This window comes from Carya illinoinensis, chromosome 5, assembly GCF_018687715.1.
Source record: "Carya illinoinensis cultivar Pawnee chromosome 5, C.illinoinensisPawnee_v1, whole genome shotgun sequence".
NCBI classification, from domain to species: domain Eukaryota; kingdom Viridiplantae; phylum Streptophyta; class Magnoliopsida; order Fagales; family Juglandaceae; genus Carya; species Carya illinoinensis.
Window position 1 is genome coordinate 34886457 of NC_056756.1, and position 11760 is coordinate 34898216.

Consider the following 11760-nt stretch of genomic DNA (forward strand, 5'->3'; position numbering starts at 1 on the left):
GGCGAAGCAAGCAAACATTAGCAATTGACGCCGGTCCCATCATTCCATCGCACTATCCCCGAACAACATGGCCCCGCGCACTGCACACCCCACCTTCTAAACCTCAATTATTTAGTCTTTTTTCGTGCGAGGCTTATCTCTTGTATAGGCATTTTACAGCCGTTGATGATCATGTATTGCTAGCACTAACTCTTCAGCAGCTGACGTACGTAGCCATTGAGTTCCTCCGTCCACGCACAAACTAGCAGCCGCATTCATAGCCCGCCCCTCCCCTTGCACGCGTCACTACCTATGTACTTAAATTCACACTAGGGTGGAACTTTTAGACATCCATTCATTTTCCTAACTTAGGTGCATGCCACGTGGATAGATAACTTATATTTATTGCATACTAAACTCCGTTGAAAAAATTGTTTAAATGCAATCTTCTGAAATAGTTCAATTAATTGAAGGAGAAATAATCACAACATCAAATAAATGAGATCTACTATCTCTAAATATTAAATATATATAATTTGAAGGCTACTTGATCTGAAAGTCCTGCATACATAAAATATTAAAGACGTAATTTTCCTCCCAATTCGTGAAACTTCCCCTAATTCATTTATTAAATCAATAATTTTATATATAGTCAATTTTACATATTTATTATACACTTTATTATTATGATTGGTTACATTTTTTTAATATAAAATAATTATTTTGACCAATCATAATAATAAAATATATAAAAAAATACGTAAAAGTGATTATATATAAGAGAACTCTTAAAAACATAAAAGACAATATAGATAAAAATGTACCAACTTTTTATATAAATTAAAAAAAAAATCAATGATGTGACATCAAGAAGTTCCCTTTCGCTTCAACTATATATTATGATTGCCCTCTCGTTGAAAAATGATAAAAATTGCCATGTTCAATTATTGGCATCGTTCATATCTTGGGCGTCTAGGCCGGACCACTCTGTTTGTTTTTCTTATCCTCCAGCGGAGAAAGCTACCTTATCAATTAGTACGAGAGCCACCTCTCTTGGCCTGCATCCGTCCTTTTTGTCTCTACGAACTTGACTCACTACCTGCATTCCAAATCTTCATCTACCAACATTTGGGTTGTTTTTTTAATCATAAATTATAACCTCACCTAAATGCATACACTAGCAGTAAAGGATTGCATTGGAATTAGAGTAAGAATACAAGAAGGAATGGGATGAAAGGCGGCAACCAGACTTCATTTGAATAGACACAATGTAGATTGATAAAATAAAAAATAAGTAATTCATCCTAGAAATCAGATATAGGCATATCTTTAGAACTGATTGTTTGATAAAGGCATTAGATATTTTTAGTTAAAAGTTAAATAAAATATTATTAAAATATTATTTTTTAATATTATTATTATTTTGAGATTTGAAAAAGCTGAATTGAAATTTTAAAAAAGTTGAATTATTTATTATATTTTGTGTAAAAATTTAAGAAAATTCTAATGATAAGATGAGATAAAATAATTTGAAAATATTTCTCAATCCAAATATCTTCTTAATTAGTCGAGAGGGCCTTGCTCTAATAGTAGATTTCATATAATCCAATTTGTGAACCATTAGGATGCCTTTAATTTCAAGTCACAGTAGGGAAAAATAGAGACTACAATCTGCTGTTCAATGTCATGTTATACGACCTCAAGTGTATAAGATTCTGTTATGGAATATTTTGAGTCAAGCATGAAACATTTATCAAGTTATATTGTATTATGGTCAAGGAGATACGACCTCTTGAGTACTATAGTGAAAGCATATATATGAGTTGCTGGGTACTACGATGAAGGGCGTACATCTGCCGTAATATAAAAGTTATGAAGTGTGAATGTGTGTAAACTGCCTGAGTACTCGTATTCTTATTTAGAATTTCATGAATTTAGTTTACACAAATAAGCGTGCCATGTTCATTTCAAGTCAAGTTATTTTCAATCACGCCACGTTTATATAAAGTCATGCCATGTTCAAGTCAAGTCATATCATGTTCATGTATAGTATATTAATTTCAAGCCACGTTCATATTAATTTCAAGTCATGTCACGCATGTTTAAGTTTATGATGCATACATGTCATATTACTGTCATACTACCTATTCATACTAGTTGTAGCTTATGAGTTTTACTTGTTGATATTTTATAAATTTTACTATAGTATAATAGTAATCTCAACTACCGAGCTATGCTAGGGCCTGATGGAGCACCATGTCCCATATTGGATGACGTCGAATAGATCAGGGATAAGCCTCAAGTACTTTAGTTTTTGAATGTGATTTCTGTATTGAAAACTGAGCTTCATGAGCAACTTGGCGTACATATTAGATATCTATTACTTTATAACTAAGGATTTCTAACTCCAAAACATTATTTGTTTTTAGTTTGAAGACTTGTTGGATTAATGAAATTATTTTGAGTATGCTTACATGAATGAGACGTAAGAATGTTTTGGGATTAGTATTCTCGTATATTGTGTATTGTTCAAAAAAAAATATTATTCACTACAAATACTACATACTATTAGATGCATGTTATGTTATTGTATCTTTTACTGTTATGAACGGAGGTATGTGGCCTTATATTGAATTTACTAATACTTTAAGCTTTACCAAAACCCAAGCGAAGCAGTATGCATCACATATGGTGTTTGGAGATCATGTAATGATATCATAGTTTTAAATTTTGTTCCATTCTAGTTGGGACGATTGAAGTTTTCCATTCTGGTGTATGTTAAGATATAAATTAAACTCTTCAATTCTTATTAGTTTAAATTTTTGAAACAAATGATTATTTCACATGGTATTAAAGTATAAATTCTGAATTTGAATTTTGACTCTACATTCTAACCCATTTAATTAAATATTCTACATGTTTAGACACATTTATTGAGGAGTCTGACCCATAACTGAGGGAGGTTGTTAAGATATAAATTAAAAAATCTAACTCTTCTTATTAGATTAACCTTTTGGACAATTGGTGATTACAGAGTGTAGTGCCCAATATACTATGCATCCTCATTCTGATTTGTTCTAAATTTTGATCAATTTTAGACTACATTCCATTTCATATTGTTTTAATAGAAATTTTGTAAGTATCTTGTATTTGGATGACATTTTGTAAAGTTCAAATCTATACGACATTCATGTAATTTCAAAATTTAAAAGAGATTTATATAATTTAATCTTTTAAACTAAAAATATATCCCCTCATTTTTTCCACATCATAGTATTTTTAATTTATGGACTCTTTATTTTTTTCACTTCTCAACTCAAATTTGTGATTATCTTAATACTATCTTTTGATACCAAAAAATCTATATTTTTTACATGTTTTGAGCGTATATTTAGTTTAGAAATATTTAATTCTTCTATATATACAACACATACACATAAATACATATATAATGCACACTTACAGTACCCGGACCGGTATTGGAAAAATAAAAATTTTATGCACAGTCATTTTTGTAGACTCCTTTGTACACTCCAGTGATATGATTGGTTGTGTATTAAAAAGAAATTAATCCAGCCAATCATATTAGTGGAATGCACAAAAAATACGTAAAAATGACTGTATATAACATTATTCTTAAAAAAAAAAAAACAATACTAATTGCTCGCAAAAATATTATGATTGACAGACTTGATTACATCATTTTGTCACGTCTTGTCGTCTTTCATGTGAAGTGTGAACAAAATCAATTTTTTTTTTTTAATTTTAAAAAAATGATATTATTCATATTATATATGTCATCGTCCCACGCATGTGACATATATAATGACTGGCTGTCAACCACATCTTGGCCGACTAAATAAGTCAGGGAAATGGCCGTTTGTTGTCACTTTTCCGTTGGATTTGAAGATATAAAGTGAACAACTCATTAATTTTCAATCGAGAATAAACATATATAATCAACAAATTAATGGTCATGATTCGCAGTTGGAACACTTCATTGGTTAGATGGATTTGAAACGCCAGTTAATATTTATGCAATTCATTATAATATATATAGGTAGGAGTGCGTGCATGGCCATAATCAACGCCGCGTGTAAAATGGAAGTTACCACCACAGAAAATACTTTTATCGGATTAGATTTTTAGGATTGAAAATTTCATTTTGTTCGCAAATGACTCATTCACTCATTTGTACTAAAATGAATTTATTTATTTATTTTTTGATATTAGAGATTGGAGAGGAAAATCGAATCCAAAATTTCGCTTATAAAAATTAGATCTCATATCATCTAAACTACATGCTCTTAATAAAAAAATAAATTTTTATTACGTCAAAGAAATAAAAATATAGTCCAGTTGTCGGACGATTACAGCTTTGGCCTTCAAAATTATAGCTAAAAGGCTAGAAAAAGAAAACCTAGGAGTGCAAAAAAAAGTCTACGATTGAACAACCTGCCAATAGAGATCGGTTCCGACGGTGAGGGGATGAGGATAGGCCAGGGAGCGACTCGCTCGCAGGGCTGAGCACCGATTGAACCGGAGTCGGATTTGGCATCCTCCGACTCCGACTCCGACTTTGTCGGAGGCCGAATCCGACCTCCGACTCCGACTCCGCTTACACCCTACTCCGCTCCGACTCCGACTCCGACTTGTCGGAGCGGAGTCGGAGTTGGGCTTTTTGTTGGGCTTTTTTATTGGGCCTTTTTTTAGACTTTTTTCTTTAACCCAATTAACATTTCAATTTTACAATTTCCAACTCTAATCGGATTTGGACTTCTATATCAATTTTTTTTTTAAAATATAATTTGAGATTTCTAATTTATCTAACCAAAATCATCACATTAGAAAATAAAACTAAATTCAAAATCTATCACTATAAAAAATAAAACTAAATTCAAATGTGCAACTAAAATTAAAAACTAAATTAAAACTAAATACACACATTAAAATTACATAACCAAAATTACAAAATGTTAATTAAAAAATACATAACCAAAATTAAAACTTAAAATTAAAAATACATAACCAAAAGTCCAAAATTACAACCTAAAATTAAAAATACATAACCAAAGGTCCAAAAAATGTAATTTTTCAACTTGTGCCTGAAAAAAAAAAAAAATTAGTGAAGAAATAAGATATCATATAAATTTATAAAAATAAAGAAAGTAAAATTGAAATAAGATACCAGAAACAAGATTGTCAATCCTCTTCACGGAGTATGTTGGCCATAGAATTGGCTAATTCTGCATTAAGATGTTAAAGTATAGGAAATTAGTATTACAAAATGTTAAAATCAACTCATATAACAACTTAAAAAAAATCTCTAAATACATTACCTGAGTCTAGCTTATAACTCTCTGCATCATCAATGGCTTCAGAATAATTTTGACTCAAGCATATGGGAGTAGACTTCAACCAATTTTGCGAGCACACGAGAGCTTCTACAGTTCTAGGAGCCAAAGAGCTCCTAAACGGATCCAGGACACGGCCTCCTGTGCTAAATGCTGACTCAGATGCAACGGTGGTGATAGGAATGGCCAAGATATCTCTTGCCATTAGAGCAAGAACTGGATACTTGGTAGAGTTGACTTTCCACCAAATTAAAATATCGAAACTCCCCGTAGGAATCTCAATATTCTCCAACAAATACCGCTCTAACTCTGACTTACAATCCATCAAAGATGCTGTATGCTCTTTATGGAACTCCCTCAAAAAATCCAATGGATCATAGTCTGTAACTGTACTACTACTCCCCATTGATGCACTAGCTTCACCGCTTTGAGTTTTGTTAGCACCAGTTACGCACCCACCACCAAACTCTACATATGCCTCATACAAATATTCCATATCCCTCTTGAGGAGTGCAACAAATTCCTCACCCTTCGCCTCACCCAATGTTTTCTTGAACCAATAAGCTTGAGTAACCAATTTAAACCGCGGATCAAGAATAGCAGCAATAAACAACAACCGATTTATTTTTTCAAGATCACCCCAATATTTATTATACTTTGTCTTCATTCTGAAAGCCATTGAACTCAAACGTCGATTACTATTGTCACAAAAATTATTCAAGTGTTTATGAATGGCAATAAGCTCCTGGACATAATTATTTGATGTGACATATAGTGTACCAGAAATGCGCAATGTAACACCATAAAATATTTGAAGAAACTTCGAAAAGTTTCTTATGGTCTCCCAATCATCCGGCCCAGGAGCTCCTAGACCCTTTCTCCCATGTCCATCCTCAGACAAATAAACTCGTGAGTAGGGATCTTCATCAAGCAAAAGTTGGAAGGCTTTTTGATACTTCTCAGCCACGTCCAACATAAGAAAAGTCGAATTCCATCTAGTAGGCACGTCAAGAGTCAAAAAACTAGAGCATTGAACTTTTGATCTATCAACACAAGACTTGAAAGTGGCAAGTCTTTGGGGAGAAGACTTCACATACTTAATCAGATTTCGGACCCTTACAATTGAGTCATCAACATCTTTCAAACCTTCACTCACAATAAGGTTTAAGATGTGTGCCGTACACCTCATGTGAATAAACTCGTGATTTGCTATACAATCCGCACTTCCTATTTCCCTTGTTCTCAACCAATCAATAGCAGAGTCGTTAGAGGTAGCATTATCCACTGTAATTGTGAGGATTTTGTCAATGCCCCAATCAAGCATACACTCCTCCAACTCCCTCCCAATCGTTGCCCCCTTATGGTCGCTAATCCGAACAAATGAAATGATCCGCTTATGCAACTTCCAATTATTATCAATAAAGTGAGCGGTCACACACATGTAATTAATATTTTGGATAGAAGTCCAAGTGTCGGTGGTTAGGCATACTCTTTGTTTGGTGGTCAAAAACATTTTCTTCAAGCTATCCTTCTCTCTCAAGAATACCCTCATACAGTCACGCATTACGGTAAATCGAGAAGGAATAGGAAACCTTGGATCAAGGGCTTTAACAAATTCCCGAAACCCTTCTCCCTCAACACATCTAAATGGTAGCTCATCCACTATCACCATCCTAGCAAGGGCAGCTCGTATTTTTTTCTCATTATATTTGGCCATCCCTAAGGTTTTCTCCCCTTCCCCTCCTTCACTTCTTGCTTCCGGGACCAAGAATGTTTGACTCTTATCCAATTTACTCTTACGGTTTTTGGGGCAAAGTTGGATGTGTGTTTTCATGGCCGAAGTGCCTTGCCTTTTGGGATGGCATTTCCATTGCCTATGACAATGATTACAAGTAGCTATAGGCTCTTCGGGATCACAATCGGGCACTCTTGTGAAGTGGGACCATACCTCAGACCTATTCTTAATATTTCTACTACCAGGTGGAGGGCGAGGGGTAGAATGAAAGGCACTAGGAGTACCTACTGAAGAGCCTATTGGTCCGCTAGACTCATCAACTATTGGAATGAGAATATCAATCGGTTGTTCTGGGGCTGGAATGCCAGGACAAGATGCACCTGTGGATGTAGGAGTGTTTGTGCCTTCCATATCCATTATTTAATAACTAGAACTGTAGAGCACAACAAATAAGATAAACATAAAGAAAATAAATTCATGAACTAATGTAAAGATTACTCAAGTAACTTATATCATATACATATATACTTATATAGTAGTAATGAGAAAAAATGTCCTAGGAATCTATAAATGTGGTTGCATCGCTCGACCCTCGCTCGACACTTCGCTCGAGCGAATTCAGGCAGAGTGTGCCGCTCGACCCTCGCTCGACACTGAGCTCGAGCGAATTCAGGCAGAGTGTGCCGCTCAACCCTCGCTCGACACTGAGCTCGAGCGATTTCAGGCAGAGTGTGCCGCTCGACCCTCGCTCGACACTTCGCTCAAGCGATTTCAGGCAGAGTGTGCCGCTCGACCCTCGCTCGACACTGAGCTCGAGCGAATTCAGGCAGAGTGTGCCGCTCAACCCTCGCTCGACACTGAGCTCGAGCGAATTCAGGCAGAGTGTGCCGCTCGACCCTCGCTCGACACTTCGCTCGAGCGAACTCAGTGCTTACTGGGTTAAAAGCTTCTGCGAATCTGCTTAAACCCATGACCCCCATCCATCTCTCATGAAGAAAACCCATGGCCTTTCATAAATAGCACACAACAATCCTAAAATCCACAACTATCCAACGATTCCAGCACACAAACAAACCTAATATCCACAACTATTTCGAAAATGAACAAAAATAATGCAAAAATAGTTAAGATATACAAATTATAGAGAGAGAAAGAGAGAGAGAGAGGCACCTCGGTTTTGCAAAGAATGGGCTTTCAGAGGAGTGACGGAGGTCGGAGGGGCGACGGCACGGCACCGGTTCAGATGAGAGGTGAGGCACTGAGGAGTGAGGAAGAAAATGACTTGTGAAGGCAGTGGGCACTAAACTGTCTAAACACTGAAAGTCTAAAGGGGGAGGGGAGGGAATCGGGGGGGGGGGGGGGGGGAAATGAAAAGTGAAAACCCTAATGGGTTAGGCTGAAACGGCGCCGTTTCAGCCTAACCCATTAGGGTTTTCCACTTTTCACTTTTAAAAAATTGAAAAAAAAAAAGTTAAAATACAAATTATTAATTTAGTAAAAATAAATTAATAAGTTAGTAAAAATATATTTAAGTTAGTAAAAATGTATACTAATAAATATATTATATATTAGTAATATACTAATACTAATACTATTAGTCTATTAATATATAGTAAATTAGTAATATTTATTAACTTATTTACTATAGTCTAATAACTAGATAGTCTAGATGTAATAACTACTAACTAGTAACTAATAATATGTCCATAACACTAGTTACACTAGTACTAATAGATAATAACTTAAAGATATATATTTAATATATATAATAACTTAAAGTTATAACTAATAACTAGTATATTACTAATTTACTATAAGTATATAAGTATAACTATATATATATATATATTATATAAGTATAGTTAATTAGTAAGTTAATATATAACTATATATATTATAGTATATAAGTATAACTATATATATATATATATACTATAAGTATAGTTAATTAGTAAGTTAATATATAACTATATATATATATATTATATAAGTATAGTTAATTAGTAAGTTAATATATAACTATATATATTATAGTATATAAGTATAACTATATATATATATATACTATAAGTATAGTTAATTAGTAAGTTAATATATAACTATATATATTATAGTATATAAGTATAACTATATATATATATATATATATATATATATATTATATAAGTATAGTTAATTAGTAAGTTAATATATAACTATATATATTATATTATATAAGTACTCCTCCAATATATTATATAAATATAGTTAATTAGTAAGTTAATATATAACTATATATATTCTAGTATATAAGTACTCCTCCAATATAGTATAGTTAATTACTAAGTTAATATATAACTATATATATTATATTATATAAGTATAACTATATATATTATATAAATATAGTTAATTAGTAAGTTAATATATAACTATATATATTATATTATATAAGTATAACTATATATATTATATAAGTATAGTTAGTTAATTACTATACATAGTATAGTAACTATATACTATACAAGCCCTTAATATATATAGTATATATATAACTATATATTATATATTGACTTATAGTAAACTAGTAATGTAAAATATAAAATAAGCTATAGTAACTTATATAGTAACTTATAGTAAATTAGTAATGTAAATTAACTATATAAGGTATAGTAACTTATATAGTAACTTATAGTAAATTAGTAATGTAAATTAACTATATAAGGTATGGTAACTTATATAGTAACTATATTAACTTATAGTAACTTATAGTAACTTATAGTAAATTAGTAATGTAAATTAACTATATAAGGTATAGTAATTAGTAACTTATAGTGTAACTAATAACTATATTAACTTATAGTATCTTACTAACTTATAGTAAATTAGTAATGTAAATTAACTTATAGTAACTATATTAACTTATATTATTCATTATAATGTTTATAGATTATTATTTATTAGATGTTAATATATTATTGATAACAAATATTTTTATAAAATATGCACAATATCGGAGTCGGAGTCGGAGTAGAAGTCGGAGTCGGAGTCGAATTGGAAGTCGGAGTCGGAGTCGGAGTCGGATTGGAAGTCGGAGTCGGAGTCGGAGTCGGAGTCGGAGTCGGAGTCGGAGTCGGAGTCGGGACACCTCTGCCTCCGACTCCGACTCCGACTCTGACTTCCAGGGGGAAAAAAACTCCGACTCCGACTCCGACAAGTCGGAGTCGGAGCGGAGTCGGAGCGGAGCCGGATCGGAGTCGGAGTCGAAGTCGGATTTTCGGATTTCTGCTCAGCCCTACTCGCTCGTTCTCTTCGTCTCTGTAACATCCTCGTTGGCTGACCAAATGAAGAGATTGCCTAAAATTTAAATAATATATATTAAAAGATTTTTATATTAGGTTAAATATATTTAAACTAATTTAAATTTCAGTTACCGTACTTGATTTAAGATAGATAATTATTATTTATTCATCAAATATTAAAATATTAATTTTTTATTCTAAATAAATAAATTAAATTAATTAGAATATAATTAACATTTAACATTTAGAATATAATTATTATTAATATTTAATTCGTAGAACTACAAAATGTGATAAAATAAATTAAATAAAAAAAATATTAATTTAATAATATTTTATTATTATATAGAAAATAAATGACTAATTCAATATGGAGATTGAATTTAAATATAATATACAAATATAAAGAAGTGTTGATATTAACTAAATTTGAAGATAAATTTGACCAAACCAATGATAATACTTTAAAGTGGCTGTTTATGTTATTCAAGCGATGCATGTAGGATGGAGAAATTGTGGCTATGTATGCATGCTAATTTAAGTCTCGTTTGGATAATGAGATGAGATAGAATGATTTATAAATAGTAGTCAAATACTTTAAGTTAATTTATTTTAAGAGGTTTTGAAAAATTAGATAATTTAAGTTGAATAAAAATATTATAAAGTTAAAATATTATTAAAATATTATTTTTATTTTGAGATTTGAAAAAGTTGAATTGATGTTTATATTTTGTTTGAAAGTTTGAAAAAATTGTAATGATTATATGGAAAAATTAAAAATTTGAAAATTTAAAATTGAAAAGTAGTTGTATTTGCGATGTTTGGATATGGACATGAGATGGAATTAGATGAAATGATTTGAGAGGATTTTGCTATCCAAACTAGACTTTAATGTTTTAAATTTTTTTTTAAGAAAATAAAAATAAAGATCGACTCTAGCTTTCCAAGAGAAAGCTGAAGCATGATTGACATCCATACTCCAACTTGAGAACAATGGTGTTTATTGTCCAACGAAGGAGAAAAAAAAAAAAAAACATACAATCTCACCAATGGCCAATTCTTCAACATGATATTTAAGAAAGTTCATAGCATGCATATATTATATATATATATATATATATATATATATATGTCATCAGGTACATCCGATAAAAAAGGGATTGTTTCACCTCAGCTAATTATTATCACACACACACTCTCCATCTCTTCTTCCAACCATCAATTTCAACTCCTTTAACTACTCCTTTTTGATATCCACTATATGCAATAAAAGCATGAAGTCTTAAGTTCACATGTCAAACTAACCACAGAAAAAGGATGGTGGGAAACCAAAACAAGTGGCTTTTTGCACAGATGGGAATTAAGAATCCACTAAATTTTAGCGGACCACATTATAAGTAACTGGAATATT